At 41.7% G+C, this 17564-nt stretch overlaps 1 protein-coding gene across 5 annotated transcripts in view; it reads left to right on the forward strand.

The window, feature by feature from the left end:
* The window catches only part of ZNF521 (zinc finger protein 521), a 313099-nt gene that overhangs the window by 219187 nt on the left and 76348 nt on the right, over positions 1–17564 (forward strand). The gene's annotated exons all lie outside the window — the stretch shown is intronic.

Here is a 17564-nt window from a genome sequence, read left to right on the forward strand (position 1 = left end):
CATTTATGCCGGCGCACTGGAAAGGGCATAGCAGAAGCTGGTACTTTTATAAATAATAGATTTGTTGCTTTATTTATAGCATCAAGCTATTAGATTGGCTGAGGGATAGTAGTCTTAAATAATTGTATCTTTTATGCGTCTGTGATGTTAAACATGAAAATACCATGTCCTTTCGATCTCTCCTTGAGCCCTTTATTTATGACAAATAAAGACATTTTAAAAAAATTCACATGTTCTTAAAAACAACCCTTCACTGACCAAAATTCATAATTCACAGTAAACAATTATTTTACAGTTTCAGAGCCAACATACCTTCCTTTGATGGTACAGGTTCAAGGTGTCTGGGAAAAAAAAAAAAAAAACCTGAATATTTTGCTGAAGGGATTTTTAATTTCCCAGAAAGACTTTTTCCACTGACCTACTCTGTTTCCAGAATATTTATGTTTAAAAGAAAAGAAGGAAGGAAAGGGTGGAGAGGAAGAGGGAGGAGGGAGAGAAGAGAAAAGAAACTTTATTTCTTCGAAAGATCAATGTAATCCGTAGACCTCTATGAACATAAAACAGATGGCAGACATGAATGAATTGTGACCAAAACCTTTGAACTTTATCCCCGTTCCAGGCCCCAGGAATATCTACCCTCTGGTGAGCCCCATCTCTGTACTCAATCAGGATAACTAAGAAGGGCATAAATAAGTCCTGTGCAAATAATTATGTTGGGCCCATTTATGCCTCACATTCAGATATGCCCGCCTAATTGAATCGAGTGTTTAATCCCAGGATTCATTATCTATTTCCCTATCTAAGTCTTTTTTCCCATTTATATTTAGCACCCAGCTGTCCCCTCCTCCAAATGGTCAACTGTAGTCCCGTAAAAATTCTTGAGAGTGGCCTTCCGAACCCCTAGCTCTGTGCAGCAATTTTCTCAGTAGGGGCAGCTGGCTCTTGGTACGTCCCTGCCGCTGGGTTGAAATTGTTAAAGAGAGCAAGCTGCTTGGAGATGGGGAGTGTGGGGAAGTGGACCTCAGCCCTTCCTGGGAGATACTCCAGGTGGAGTCAGGTCTTCAGCTCGAGTCAGGACCAGACACTGCTGCCTTTTGTAGTCACCAGAATAAAGCAATAAAAAGATCAGTTAAAACGCTTGCTGGAAGTTATTGATAGAAAAATTCTTTCTGCACGAAAGATTATAAACAGAGTGTTATCTGAAGATGGATTTGTTTTAATTTGGCATTGATGTATTTGATACCTGGTAGGATCAAAGGAAACAGAATGAAAGGCAGAAACACAAGCCGCCCCGCTTCTCTGAATATAGGGCTCTTTTATAGATAGAAAGTCTCGGGACTGGAGTGCTCAAATTTATTTGTACTGATGTTTGTTTAAAGATCAATATTAAATAAATTGGTCTGGAAGCTATAGTCATAAAGCAGCTGTCGAACTAATGTAATCCCACAATGCCATTTTGTCTACTGCCTGAAACCTGGTTAACTGTGTACTTCTAATAACATGTGGAAATCTGTTGAAGAAGAAAATAGCTGAACTGGATTTTCTGAACTAGGACAAAATTGCAGTTGCATATGAGGGGAATTTTAAAAATGTATGTATTTCGTCCCTCTCAGGATGATAATCGATTCCTTTTTATGGCCAAGCGTCCAGGATTTATATGCGTGCGTGTGTGCTAAGTTGCTTTAGTCGTGTCTTTGGGACCCTATGGACTGTAGCCTGCCAGGCTCCTCTGTCCATGGGATTCTCCAGGCAAGAATACTGGAGGGGGTCGCCATGCCCTCCTCCAGGGGATCTTCCCGACCCAGGGATCAAACCCACGTCTCCTGCATCTCCTGCATTGGCAGGTGGGTTCTTTCCCACTAGCACCACCTGGGAAGCCCAGGGTTTGTATAATCTACAACTCTCTTATATATCAAAATGCCTCTTTAGATTATATTATTGCACATTAATATAAAAAGAAAGTCTGAAGACCCTTGATTTCACTTGTTTTGTTAATTGTTGATATTATTGCTCTGTTTGATCTTGTTGACATTGGTTGGTTTGTTTTCAGTCATGGTCTTTGCTGTTGTTTTGTCAACTGTGTACTGGTCTGCAACAGTGCCTTTGTAAATCTCAAATTTTAGAATATTTGCCCTGCTCTGTATTCTTTAATATTATGCACCAGATTCCACATGTATTACTTTGATCCTTAACGTCATTTGGAAAGTACAGAAGCTTTATCGTTATCATCATAATAATCATTATCATCACTAAGTACCCATTTTACAGATGAAGAAACGGAAGCATGGAAAGGAAGGAAGTAGCTTCTTAGTTAGAAAGTCAGATCTTTCGCGTATTGGTTTGGGGATGGGTAATCAAGCTCTTATTCATTGTTCTCCTTCCAACCAAGACCGAGCCAAGGACATTCAAGATCGTGATAGGAGCCACAGAGAAGATAAAACAGGACAGAAGAAAACTAAGGCAGAAGAATTATGATTATGTATCCTGTCTGAGATGCCTGTGTAGTCTTACCCCCACTGTCTTTGTCACATGGCTTTTGAGCATCCAGTTTTTTTTATTATGTTTTTAACACTTTGATGTATCTGAACACAGATTTGTGCTTTTATATCCATTTATTTATTTGGCTCTGCCCAGTCTTACTTTCAGCTCATGGAATCTGTAGCTACAGCATGCGAACTCCTAACTGTGGCATGTGGGATCTGGTTCCCCAGCCAGGGATTGAACCCAGGACCCCTGCATTGTTAGCAGGAAATCTTGGCCACTGGACCACCAGGGAAGTCCCCTGAGCACCCAGTGTTGTTTTGCTTGTTACTTACAAACACATGAGATATATCTCCTGCTCTCAAGTTGCATAGATTCTGGTTGTGATTGGCAGACCTGGCTTATCTATAAAGAGGTGATCACAGTGTAATGTAATGTGGATAAAAAGTAAAATGAGAAGGACGGACTCTAGAGACAAGAACAACATAGCTGAGTCAGCAAAGAGGGAAGAAGGTTTACACGGGCCGTGATTGACCCAACTTTATTTGATTAAGGAAACGAAAACTGAAGGATGACATGGTGTGACTTTCATGGGACCTTAGAGAGGCATTAGTGACGGTTAAGCTGGCCAAGTAGCAAGGCTTATGAAGGTGAAAGTTAGTTTTGTTTTTGTTTTGTTTTGTTTTGTGTTTTTCAAATAAAACCAGATAATGGAGTGAGTTTTTTCAGAGAAACCAAAATCATGGCACAGAATATGCCCATATTTCTATATATTTCTCTTTCTATATCCTTCCCAGTTTTCTATAGGGCTCCCTGCCTGTTTTCTTTATATCTAAATACTTCTTATAGCTCCTGGCCTCAAAGAACACCTGAAGGGGCATTTTTATAAGTGACTTAGAGGACAGGTGTGAGAATGAAGCAATTTTTTTTGATTTCCTGGAATTGTTCATTTCTTGCGGCCTGCTTGGGAGGATTGAAGAACATGGTGATTAGGAAAATGGGCCTGTCTCCTGGATTGCAGGTAGATTCTTTACTGTCTGAGCCATCAGGGAAGCCTTAAGAGTCAGATTAGTGAGTAAAAATCCAAGCATCTCCACTTGCTTGCTATGTGACTGGGGAAAACCACTGAACCTCTCAAAAACTCAGTCTCCTAATTCATAAAATGGGAATAATAGTAGTAGCTAACTAATACGGCTGTTTAGAGGGGGAAAAGCATTTAACAACATACCTGGTCCACAGTTAAAACTTTATAAATAGTAACTATTGTAATCATGATCCTTTATAAAGGTTTCCACTGTTTCATTTCCACTTTCTACTTCCACAGAAGATGAAACATTACAAAGAAATACAATAAACTGTTAATTAATTTGTAAACGTTAAACCTAAAGGGGAGATAGAATTCATAGTGCTATTTATGTTTCAGCATTCTGAGAGTGTGCTTTAAATAGTTGTGAAGATAAAGTATTTAGCTCTTAACTCTTTAACTAAGAACTTCTTAAATCTTTTGTCCTTTTTCAAAGAGAGGTTGTTGAACATTACAGCACTGGAAGTCAGGATTGGTCCATTTGGGCAATTTGTGCTCCATGACCAGTTCAAGCTTAAGTCAAGTGGAATTTGTCTCTTGAGTGCTCCTACCATCCAAATATGGGTGAAGTGACCTCTGTGACAGGGTGGAAAAAGTTTGTTTTTCGCTTTGGTTTTGTTGTTTTGCCATAGGCTTTGCCCATCATCCATGGTTAGCAAAAAAATATTGATAATAACACCAAAGAAGTCTAGGAAGCTATTTTCTGTTTTAAAAAATCTTAACCTTCAGGAATTCAGGACTCCTGTTCTTTTTTTTTAACTTTTATTTTGTATTGGGGTATAACTGATTAACAGTGTTGTAGTAGTTTCAGGAGAACAGAGAAGGGACTCAGTCATACATATACATGTATCTACTCTCCCCCCAAACGCCCCTCCCATCCAGGCTGCCACGTAACATTGAGCAGAGTTCCCTGTGCTCTCTAGTAGGTCCCTGTTGGTTACCCATTTTAAATACAGCAGGGTGTACATGTCCATCCCAAACTCCCTAACTACCCCTTCCCCTGGCCTTCCCCCTCGGCAACCGTAAATTCATTCTCTAAGTCTGTGGAGGACGCTCGTTCTTGCAATAATATTGATCTAAGTATTTGGGGACATTCACAGATGCCAATGAGGCGGGGGCTGGGGGGTATGGAGAAGTGGCATAGTGAGCCTGATATTTCTCTTGAAGGAGAGCTGGCTTTGTAGGATTAAGAGAAAGCATTGTGGACAATGGCCAAGGAAGCCCTGCGTGATATTGAAGCCTCGGTCTGGTTGCGGAAGTCAAGGTTCGCTTCAGACACAGTGTGCAAAACTATGTCCACGACCAGGGCCACGGGGATGGGTTTTTCTCAGCATGAAAGACTCCAATCTTGGAGGAGTTCCACAGACAGTCGTCTGCAGCCAGCAGTGCTCCCGCACGCTGCTGCACTTACTTACATATGTGGGTCACACAAAGGGGAGAGGGGGGCTCTTTGTTCCCTGTCCGCGGGATGACTAAGTTTTGTATGATATAAACAGAGGCTCAGCACCACAGTGGATATTGTCTTGGACGCCATGGAGGCACAATAGATCTTAGCCTTTATCGTAAGAGGATATCTAAAATGACTCTTTCCCCCTGTGTTTTCTTGTTAATCAGAGGCTAACTTTAAAACGTGAAGATGTTTTCATTTGAATAGTTTCAATAAATAGCCGCTTTCCTGAACTCCAAGTGTTTCAGCATTGGCGCCTTTGATTTTTTTCCCCCCCTTGAAAGCCTTCATCCTGGGTAGCTAAGTTGGTTGGCAAAGAGGTGCCTTTCTTACCTGGGTTTCTTCTATAAGCTGAGAATGTTTCAAATGTCCAAAAGTGGTTTTAGTTAGCATCTTGACTTAACATCTTTAAATATCCATCTCTGTGTATCCGGTTTATCTATTTCTACTTTTCTTAATAAAGATGTAAAACTTAAAGTAAAATTGTGGCTGATTGTACTGAATTATGACTCTAAGATAGATTCATCAAACCTCCCAGCTGTATAAGACAGGGCTTACTAATGAAGTTCCCTATCAAAAAGAAAAGCCTAATTTTGATTTGGCTTAGGTAATGAACTTCTTTTTCCTGGTGTGATTGTCTGCATGGGGTGGCTAGAAGAGTGGCAAGAGAGAGTGCGCTCACAGAAGCATTATGCAAAATGTCTTTTGTCTCTTTTTGCTGGGATATATTAAATTTTCAATGTAGTCTATGTAATATAAAATTATGATAATGACTTTTGGCCCACTGTGAAGGCAGCTTGCTGGTCCTGAGCATGTGTGTCTGGCTTGAGCACCAGGATACACTGTGGGAGTTGCCTTTTCTATTAACAAACCTCTAGATACCTAATGATGAATTTTCTTTCACCAAATGTTCTCCTTTTGTCTAAAATACAAGCATTTTCTAAATTGCTTTTGAGAAAAACAAGAGAGGCAGAGAGGTCTCTGGTACTAACAAGGGATATGGAAACAAAGCAAAGGCTTCAGCTAGCATCATTCTTGTAATTATAAACCAACCAAAAGGTTGTTCCCTGTACTAGTGAAAATATTTACCGTCTTATTGGTATAACTGATGGCATCACTTAGTTAAAGGACAAATTGAACCATTGCCTCAGAAAATATTTCTCTTCCTTCCAGTCATGTGACATTTGATGGTTGAATTTATTACAGATACTTGTGGCAACTTTCAATATCTATTGGTCCTTCCCATTGGAGGAAATGTTTCCTCTTTTGTTTTTTCCTCTGTCTCCTAAAAAATGTTAAATAATGGAAATGGAGAAAATAATGGAAGCTTTAATTTTCTTGTTATTTATCATTTTAGACACAGGTATCTTAAAAAAACTTTATGAAGGCATTTTCAAAGATTCTGTATATCACATCAGTTTTAATTTTAATATAACAGTACTTAGGCATAATAATGGAAGTTACTCTAAATAACTGCCACTAAAGGCTGTCAGCTTATTCTAAACACCACACATCCTTGCTCAGAACACCTTTAGAACTCTGATTTTAATTGTTCTCAGGGCCAGTTTACAAAATACCCAAAAAAAGCCACCACATCACCTTATAAGTCACACTTTATATTTTCTTCATTTTTCATCTCTTTATTCTTGAAGGCCAATATCTTCCTGACCTCATCTTTTATTATCAACTTGACATGATAATAAATTTCTGTTTAGGATTTCACAGTTTTTAGGGAAATTTCTGTGATGTCACAAAGCATAGTGGGATATTTGCTAGAAAGCTAGCTTTGAAGAAATTTCACTTATGCTATGTTGAGAGTGCTGAAAAGAGGATTATAGTGTAGAAAATAGGAGACAGAGTACATGTTGAAACTAAATGTCATTTCAAAGTTGTGTGAGATATTAGATGCTTATTAAGTCTTCTAGTTGTGTTAGCCTATGTCAGGGGAAGGTCAATACCAAGAATATTTGCATATCTGTTGATAACAATGTGAACATCTCTAGCAGGTGTGATTTTGTTTGTAGGCAGATTAATAACTTTGGAACTGATTACCATAACCTATTAGAATAGTTCATTAGAATTGCTTTTAAAAACCCAACTAATGGGCTCACGTGAACCAGAAATCTCTCAGGTAACTATCTCCTGAATTTTATTTCTGGAATTAATAGAAACTCTTGCAAAATATTTATGTTAATGAATGCTTCTGCAACCTTTCTTAGTCACTGAACAAGCATATAAAGGGAAACCTACTGTAAAGTATCTGGAAATCTAGAAAATCACCCAAGTGTCCATGCATTGGTTAAAATAGACAGTGGTTTTGTGACCACTTACTTGCCTGTATTTTTTCTCTCCTGCGACTTGCCCTCTCAAGATTCCATGGCCTGGCCAAGCTAAGACATGGAAGCCACATCTGTTCCATGTAAGTCCTGCTCTCCTTGTGTGCAGAAGAGCAGTCCAGGAACTTTTGAGGTAGGCAGTAAGGAAAGCAGAGTTAAGAATGAGGTCATGCGCTAGTGAGCTATGATTCCACTGATGGCTGCCAATAATGAGGCCAGTCCCAATGACCTTATTTCAGCCCATTTTATTGGGGGATAAGAGTATTTGCTGAATCGGGACAATGCTTACGGCAACCCCTTGATCTGTTTGTTTTTTCTTAAATTTCAAAACTCAGGCGGTGTGTGTCTGAATAACCCAGGTGCTGTGCCTGCTGAGTGGCCTGTGCTTGGTAATCGCCAGAGATCGATGAAGGGGAGGACGTGAAGGATCTAGGAAATGAGGTTGGGCAGGTCCAAGCGGTGTCAGTCTGGTGTATTTGATGAGGTGCCATGCCTGTGCAACAGCTCCACTCCTGGAGCCAAAAGGAAGCATCCTCTGGCCCAATCTCATTCTTCCATATGCTCCCTTCTTAGTGTCGAGGGGGAGGAGGATGGAAGCAGCCCTTTAGGAAAAACGTTTAGTGTTTTAAGCTACACAAGATGATGTTTGCCTAGTAGAAAGACAGTTCTTGGCAGCCAGTTTCTATGTTTTTGCCCTTAATTCTGCGTCTGTGTTTTATCAGCTAAACCAGACAAGCGCAAATGAGCAAAAACTTCCTCACGCACGGAATGTTGGAAACTTACACTGGTCACCGACAGTCAGCGGTGATGTCGTAGAGAAAGAGAAGGGTCATAGCTCTGTAACTGGAAAACTGAAGCTTATTTTATTTACATTCATTAGGGTCTGTTGCTGAAAAATCTGAGCATGGAGTAATCATTTACAGATAACCAGGGAGTTGGGAAAGCCTTTGAATTAAAGGCACCCTAACCTATGGACAATAAACACTCTCTTGGAAGCTGACCAGAAAATCCCAAGGCAGATAGATACCAGCAAACTCAGAGCCTCTGCAGACTTCAGAGAGTGTAAATCCTAATGTAGAAGTACAGGCAGAGTTCAGTCTCTGCCAAAGGGCAAGAAAGTCATTTGCTTCATAGAGTTTTGCCAAATGGAAGGCTTTTCTTGAGTCGGGAGTCAATAAGGGGACCCTAGCACAGAATTTCAGTTTTCTGTGCCCTAAGGAAAAATAGCCCCCAAGGGACTTCCTAACTTTGGGGGACTATTTCACTTCCTAAGATCTTGCAGAACACACAGACAGGGTTATGGGCAAAGGCATTGCATTTTCTAGCACAGTTTGGCAGCATGACAATATCTTTTGTGCTCTTCAAACATAAACACCAAACCCTTTTTCTTAAGTCTTCCTGTGACACAAACATGTAATTTTTCGTTTTACTAGCCAGAGGATGCTGAGAATGAAATTCTTCGGCTCCAGTCAAAACATTTGTCCAAGAAGCTTAGGCTACCATTTCAATATAACAGCGGTCTGGTCACCAAGAGCGCAGGTCCACTTAATTGTTGGAAACCACGGCATTGTCAAGCTGTCGATTTTCTTTTCTTTTCATCTGCTTCTGGAGACGAATCAGGTCAAGGCAAGGTTCAGTTTATTGGGTTCGTTTGAAGATTTCCTGGAAAAGCAAAAGTGCCTTCGCATTTGATTTAGTTCATCTCACTCGGTAAATGGTGGAATTTCTGCTTTTTCTCCCTCAACTTAACTCGGAAATAATAATTGAATCTTTTTTAAAGCAGGAAGTTTGAGACAGGTAGGTCCTCAGTTTACTTCCACCACCTTCATGTGTGTCCACCTATGTGCTGATCAATGAGTATTTCCCTCTATGAATCTTAGCATCGTGCGGTACTTGCTTTCCTCCACACAAATATCTTTAGGAATATAGTGGGGCTGAAAAAATTGCCCTTCTCTCTCCTTCTCCCTTGTAGGGAGCTATATCTTAAAGGAATCATTTGTCATTCTTATCAAAATGGCACTGGCCTTCTCCCCCTCAGTCTCCCCAAGTCTTGAAAAATGTAGCCGTTATTATCCCCCTCCCTCTCCCCCCCAGTTTTATGCATCTTCCAGATGATTTAACTGAACTGATGCTATGGAAGCTATGCTGACTGGCACTTTTCCCATGCTTAATGTGTTAACAAAAGCCAATGGTGTCAGTTTTAACAGTTTTAGCTAAATTCCCACGACACTCTTAAGAAACGCTGAAACCTCTGCAATGTCTTACCCTGACAGATTCCCTGCCGTCATTGCACACTTAAAATAAATGTCATCCCCAATCAAAAAGTTCACATTTTCTCTGACAATATAATTTGTTACTTTGTTCCTGCATTCTCTCTCTTTCTTTGGCACGGCGGTCTTATCCAGAGAGATGCTCCTTTCCTTCATGTTGGCTGCTGTCCTTTTTGTTCTTCCGCGTGTCAGGCTGAGACCAGAAAGGGAACTGGAGAAGAGACGGACTTTTCTTTTCATTCAGGAAGAGAGAGAAATTTGGAATTTACTGGGAGGAAAAATTTGGAATTTATTGGATGAAGCAAATAAGATATAAATGATAACCTGATATCACAGTCTGATTTCACCCAAAGACCTACTTGCCGTGTTACTCACACAGCACATTATAGAGAGAAGAGCAACAGGGTCTCAAAGGAAGAACTTGAACTCAAGTGGACCCGGCTTGGAGTATTTGTTCTTGGTGTAATAGGCAGGTCACTCAACACTTCTGGTCACAATTGTCTCATCTAAGAAAAGGGTGTGTAAAGACTAAATGGAAGGACTTCCCTGGCGGTCCAGTGGTTAGGACTCTGAGCTTCCACCGCGGGCGACATGGGTTTGATCCCTGCCTGGGGAACTGAATCCAACATGCCGCACAGCAAGGCCAAAGAAATAAAAAATTAAAAAATACAGTGAAAAAAAGACAGACAATGGAGCAGCACCTGGAAGGAAGGCATTCAGAAGATGGCATTCCTCTCCCATCTTTTTTTTCAACTTTGTCTTTCATATTGGGGTGCAGCCAGTTAACAATGCCGCGATAGTTTCAGGTGGACAGCAGAGGGACTCAGCCATGCATATACATGTATCCATTCGCCCCCCAAGTCTCCTCCCCTCTCCCATCTTTGGCGTCATGCCTTTCCCAAAGGTCCTGGACTCTGGGACACAGAGTATTCCTGTGGCCGCTCTCCTGCATTGACTTTGGGGCATGGCCTTTTGCCAGGTTCTTTGCTCATATGGACGTGTGATCTTTTTGTATTTCTTGCTTGGTGGAGGCACATGGGATGCTTAGTCAACACCCAGATGGTCCCATAAATTCCTCCAGATTGAGAAAAGAGGTTGCCTCCTGTGGGTCCAGAAAAACAGCTAAACAGCCAAAACCCAACCATCTTGTACCCCGTACTTACCTGCTCAGTTGAGAAGGGCTCACTAGTGCCCTTTGGCTTGTTGGATGGCCAGGCAGTGCAGGTCAGTGGAGAGAGCAAGGCAGGCAGAGAGCCAGGAGGCCAGCCTCATGCCACCAACTTGCTACGGGAACAGGAGGTCAAGTCAGTTCTCTTCAGCCTCAGTTCTTTGGTTTCATGTTGTGTTAAATCAAGGGCCTTGCATGAAATGATCTTTAAGGCCTTCTAGATCAAATTATTATAACTTCAAAAGTATGAAAGATCATTCACATACAATTATTATTTTTTGATCACACATTTTCTGTTCACTAGCTTAAAGGCTGTCCACAGACTTCTAAGCCCAGGCTCTGTCGGTACAATCAGCTCCTTTATTCCCGTGCACCCTCCTCCCCACCCCCACCCTCTCTCTCCTTTTTCGCAGAGAATAAGAGAGGTGGCTTTCACAGCAGCTGGTTAATTTCCCTGGTTTCACACTACTGTTTAATGGTCCGTTTCGTGTGCCACCTCTCTCATCTACTGAAAGATAGGTACAAATTGTACCTATCAAAATTAGACTATGACTCAGGGTTATCTTTCTTCATATTTTTTCCTAGTCTGAACCTCTAAATAACTTTCTAATGTTTATTTTCCTTAATTAATTCTTTGAAACATTGCTGGTCTCTGACATCCTCTAACATTTTGATGCTGAGAGAGTTGATGCCCTTAACAGCTCAGCTGTTTTCAGAGCTGGAGCGGCTGAGTCGCTGAGAGGTATCCTCTGTGTGGCTGGACCGGTGTGCGAGCCACGTGGGAAGGGCTGAGTGGCAGGGAAGGATGCTCTCCATACTGTTTTGTGTCTGATTCTACCAGTGGGGCCGCTACTCCAGGGGGTAAGGATATCTGAGCGGAAGGCCTTCAGAGAGGCCTGTGAAACTGATCACTTGTAATACAGAGTCACCGAACAAGGGCTATAGAAAGGAAAAGTCCCAAACCCTCCAGGAATGGAGGACTTCTGCATGCTTTTATTTAGGATATGGTGCTGCGTAAAGAAAAATGGTCCGATGTCCTCAGAATCAAGCCACTGACTGCCACGTGGCAAGCCTCTTATCCCTTCCCATAGTCAGTTCCTCAGCTGCTAAATGAAGAAGCTGGGCTTGACGTCTGTCCCAGTTCTTCCCCAGAAAGGGCAAGGCAGTGTGCATGGGGAGGGTGCGCTCATGAGCACTGTGTGTCCGTCAGTCTGTCTGCGGGACTGGAAGAGGGCAGGAAAACTGGACGGGAAGAATGGGGAGGACCTGCTTGATTTCCTGCTGCTTGTGTCCTCCAAGCCAGCCAGAGCAGTCAGTTCCCATGACATCCGTGAGACCACTCTTCATACCTGCGATTGTTTGCTTAGTGTAAGGTGTAAATGTGGTAATACAAATGAATTGGCCATTGCCAGCGAGAGGAATCTTGATAACGCAGTTAGGAACTGTCAGAGGAATCCTCCGAAGAAGCAAGAACAAAACTGGTGGGGGCAGCCTGCTTCCAAACGTTCCAGTTCTAACACAAGAGGAAACCTTTGCCCGAGGTAATACTGTGGGGCAGGGTTTGAAGCAGCGTTTTCCATCACTTACAGGTGCCAGGATGTACTTTTTTCCCCTTTTCTTTTTTTTTTTTATTTGTGTTTTCAAAGAAAGCTGTTTGCACTCATGCCCCTTACTGTAGTTGTTCTTGAACACAGCTTTGGCAAGCAGAGTTTTTCAGTGAGGATATTTGTGAGAACGGTTATAGATTTTGGCTGTTTTAGGAAGACTTCATCTTTCTATTAAATTTTAAAAGGGCGGAAATAGAACACTGGTTTTTAATCAGTGTAATCGGGTTTGGGCTGAACTATGAAGTGGGGCGAGTTAACCTGGGGGGATAGAGGAGGACCCAGGAGGATCTTTCTTGGGAGGTCAGAGGTCACAGCAGTAGGAGCCTGGCCTCCTCCCCTGATTTTGCCCAAGGTCATTTGTATTCCCTACCCCCCACCCCCCTGCCCGCCCTCGGTCCAGCAGCCACATCCAGCACCCTGACTGACATGTGCTATCCTGTTGGGTTTCATAGCTAGACTTGGTTCTGGGACTGTCTTCTTGAAATTCGACACTGAGGGGTTATCTTGGTGCAGAGAGTGTTCCCACATAATCTAATAGATATCAGATCGTTTTCTTTTTTATGTCAGACCTGAAGTCCAGGGACCTGGGGTCCAGTGCCTAAGCCTCAGTAACCAATGTGACAGGAGAAACAGCCTAGTGATTAACATCATAGACTCGGAGTCCAAGCTGTCTGGCCCCGTGTCCTGTCTCTGCCCTCCTCATGTTTGACCTTGAGGGAATCACTCACCCTTATTAGATAAAAATAATAATAGGTGTATTCATAATAATACCTCATAGAGCTTTTGTGAGAATTAAATAACATATGCAATGAGCTCAGAGCCGTGCCTGATGGAGTAATCACCCAACTGACGTTAGATTCACTATAGCTGTTGTTGTATCGTTTTTAATACTTAGCCCGTCTCTTTGTTTTCTTACCTGAAAAATCAAGGGTTGAAGTAGGTGATCTGAAGATTCCCCTACCCCCAAAGTTTATTAAAGTATTGATGGAAAATATTGACCGTAGAGAAGTATTTTAGGCAAAGTGACATAAACATAATTTTAACAAGTCACTCTGTCCTTTCTACGGTTATTGCATAGAAATGAACATTTTCTAAGGAAACTGTCTGTAAATTCAGAAAAAGAAAACATTGGAAATCTTACAATTTTTTATATCATTAGAAAATTCATGGTTCGTTCCTTTAAAAAAATGATCTTGTTGATTCACATGAAAGGGGAAAAAAAAGAGGGAAAATTTCTGTCTACTTCAATTTTCTCTCATTTGAGGCTGAGTAGCAATAATACCTTTTATCTTGTATAATCTTTCAAAACCCTTCACATTTTTAACAAGCTCCTACAGCCGTTTATATGTTGTGCTGAAATATAATATTGACTAAGCTGACGTATATATTAAAAAGCAACCAAGGAATAAAAGGGTATTGTTTTGGTATATAAATCAAAAATAATACAGCAACTGGTCTTTCAGTGATTAAAGCTGCCTTTCCCTTTAATAACTCTCTGAAGAAACAGGAAATGTAATTTCCCTACACCTTTCCTGGGGCTCTCCAATCAGCTAGGTCCTCTGGGGGTTCCCTACTGTATATTCCTTCATCAACATGGAGTCCCCCAAGGGACCCACACACACTCTGTTAAAATTAGCTGTGTTCCACATTAGTGACGGGAGCGGAGTATTCCTGTGAGGGGTACACAGTTGTATGGTGCCGCTTCCTGTTTGAGCAAAATCATATCTTTAATTGCAGAGAATTTTTTTCATTACCTGTTAATTGATAAATCATGCTTGCTCCTGCTGCGGTAGCTAGTCGCTTGTGCTGCAAACCTGATTGGGAGGCAGTCTCCAGCCCAGCCCCCATTGTCCTTCCACCCCAAACAAAAAGGATAAGACGCATCATCCTGGCCAGAGAAAGAAAACAAGCAGATCGGATCCCTGGGCAGCTGCCTCAACGAGTCGCGCCAAAACAAAAACCAAAGCCAAAAAATACACAAATGCATATACACACACATAATACGTGTGTGTGTGTGTGTGTAATAAGATAAATAAGGAGTTTTAAATGCTTCCCTTTCCTTTCTCCCTCCTTTTGTCATTCTTGTCCTTTTATTCGTGTTTCTAATCTGGGTAGCAAGAGGCCACTGTCTTGGGAAGAACAGTAAAAATCCTGAGTATAGTGAAATAATTTAGCTGATAATTCCCCACTGTATAATTTTCTACGCTTCCTGCTAGCTGACCTTGTGGGCTCCTGTCAGGTTGCTAAGGGAAATCCAGCAGGACTCCTGCTCTGCTCCTTTACTTTTCAGAAGTATTACAGGACAGAGTGGTGCGTTGGTGGCAGTTTAGTTATGGGGCTGCACGTTCGGTGCTTGATCAAATAGCACGGAGCAGCCCCTCCCCACCACTTGCCTGGGTCTCCCACCCCCTCCCCGCCCCCTTCCCTTGGTGAGAGCTGTAAGATGGAGAAATTGCTGCAAACTGTTGAGCCAGAATTGGGAGCTTGATGGATGTCATCAGAATGTGGCTGGATCCCTTGGGGCGTGGCCGGGGGAGGAGGCTGGCCAAGCTGATGACTTCTAATGGAATGCAGTGCCTTTTATCTCAGAGATGTCAATCTCAGTGCATGTATTGGGTTGAGAGGGAAAACCTGCAACCACTGCACTGAGGGCTGTTTTCAGAGCTGGAAGGTGCACAGCCCCCACTCCCTGCCTGCCTGAAGCCCTCCCTCATCCCATGTCCCCAGTCTTTCTGGGCTGGGTCACCTGCAATTTGGGCAGCAGAGGAGGACAGGGGAAGCAGATGGGGACATTGTCTTTATCATGACGTCTCTAGACCAGGCAAAAGTTACCCTGCTCATTATGAATGGGACGTATTACACCATTGATTTGCGTCCAAGTAATTCCCAGGTAATTATAGGCCATCGATCTAACTGAGCAGGAGCTATGGCAGTTGTATTCTGCAAACCTTATGTTGCCTCACACCTGGCGAGGGCAGCACTGTTGTATTAAAAATCTGGAACAGTTAAATCCTTACGCTCCCTTTGGCCACGGGGATAGGTGAAGACTAGGCTGATTTCAGAAGTCTCTGGGAAACGTGATGGACTCCATCTGCAGTCTGTTCTGTAAGCCCTGTCCCATAAAGTTTTCTCTGATGATATATACAAGGTAAGACAGCTTCCTGTTGGTGGCTGCTGCCTATAGGCCGCCAACAATAAGACAGGAATTGCATCAGCTGGCTGGGTTCGTGTCTCAGCTGTCACCAAAAGAGTGTAGTAATATTCCTGATTAAATGTCATTACTCTGTAGCACAAAAATGGGAACACTGACATGACTTTGGATCCATTCCTGTTAAAATTCAGCAGTAGTAGCAAAGTATGTCTGCTGTGGATTCAGCACAGCTATTTTTGTGCTATAGTCTATGGCGGGCTTGGAATTTTTATCAATAAGTCTACATTTTATACCTATTGATTCCTTCTGGTGTTGTTTAACTGGAGGATAAAAAAAATAAAAAGACCTTAAGTAATAGAACATAGAAAAGTTTTGTTTCAATCAACGGCTGTTGTCAACTCAACTCAAAATAATATGGTTATTGTCCCAGGATGAGATAAATTGATATTTATCTTACAAGCTGTTTAAGTAACAGGAGGTAAAACTGTACTGTGAGAAAATGAAGTTTCTTTTGTTGCATAGGCCTTTACCTGATACTCAGAGTGTATCAATATAGATATGTTTAGACACAATAGTTTCCACACTTATGAAGAGTGTGTTACTTGTCTCCTATTGATGGCCTTTATGTCTGCAGGAGGCTGATATATGTGTGGGTGGAGCAGAAAAAAAAAACATATGGATGGAAAGAATTTTAAAACTCAATTCTGAGGAAATAGTCAGGGATTGTTATTTCTCTTTGCCAGAATTAGAATTGCATCATTGCTAAATCTTCATCCCAAGAAAATAAACTATAAAACCTGGTCATTTGTCTACTTCCAGTTCCTTTAGCTGATTACAAGCTCGCAGCCAGATGGGGGCAAACAGAGGTAGTGAAGAGAGACATTTGACTCCTAACCACAAATGCACATAGAATCTCTATTACGGCCATGTTAATACATTCATCTAGATTAGTATAATAAATTAGACTGTACTTTCCATCATTAGTAGATGGGATTACTTATTAAACTCTGCCAAGAGACCTGAAAACGGAATATCTGAAGCTGCGGCTTCAGTTGCACATGCTGTGTCCACTGACCTGGTGTTTAGTAGATGACGATAATCACTGCCTGAGTGCAAACGTGAATCATAAAAATACTACCTGTCCAAGGGGCCAGCGCACCTTTCACTTGGGGAAATCGATGGGTGCTTGCATGCCTTTCCCACCAATGAATAGGTAACTGTCTCCTGTCGGGACAGAAGGTAGTAGAATTTACGTTCCCATTTGGCATCTGCGTGCTTCCAGATCAGGGCTTTGTCTCCTCCTCTTGCTAGATAAGTTGAAACATTGACAGGCAGCATGTTCCTTTTTTTCCCCTTTTATTACAGTAATTTATAAGATATTTTAGCTAACAGGAGAACGGCCCAAGGGGGCATTCTCATGTTAATTACCAAATGTGGGCTTGTCAAAATCAAATAGCTCCAGGAATAATGCAAGTAGCTCTGCATCATTATATTGTTTGGCCCTCAACCCAATATTAGCTACTTTTGAAAATCTGGGTTCATTAGGCTTTTATATTTAAAAGAAGAATCACTACTGGGGGCCTTCAGACAAATCTAAGTCACAGTCAGCAGCTCAAGAGTTTAATGTAAATGACATTAAAAAATATATACTCAAGGAAGCATAAAACAAAATAAAACAAAAAAATCCTGTGCCTGAGATTGAAGTATTTATTTTCTGTCTGTATGAGCAAGCTGAAATTGAAGGTAGTGTTTTACTATATGATTATTTTAGGCATGTGCAGCTGCTCTTGTTTTATTCCTAAACATCCTGCCAGTTAGTGTGATCATCAAGTTGGTGGATCCAAACACATTGAAAAAGTGAGGAGTTATAAAATACTAATATAATAGACATACGAATGTATTGTATGTTGTTTAGTTGTTGCTCAGTTGGGCCCAACTCTGCAGCCCTATGGTCTGTAGCTCACCAGGCTCCTCCATCCATGAGATTTCCAGGCAAGCATACTGGAGTGGATTGCCATTT

This window comes from Ovis aries, chromosome 23, assembly GCF_016772045.2.
Source record: "Ovis aries strain OAR_USU_Benz2616 breed Rambouillet chromosome 23, ARS-UI_Ramb_v3.0, whole genome shotgun sequence".
Lineage (NCBI taxonomy): Eukaryota > Metazoa > Chordata > Mammalia > Artiodactyla > Bovidae > Ovis > Ovis aries.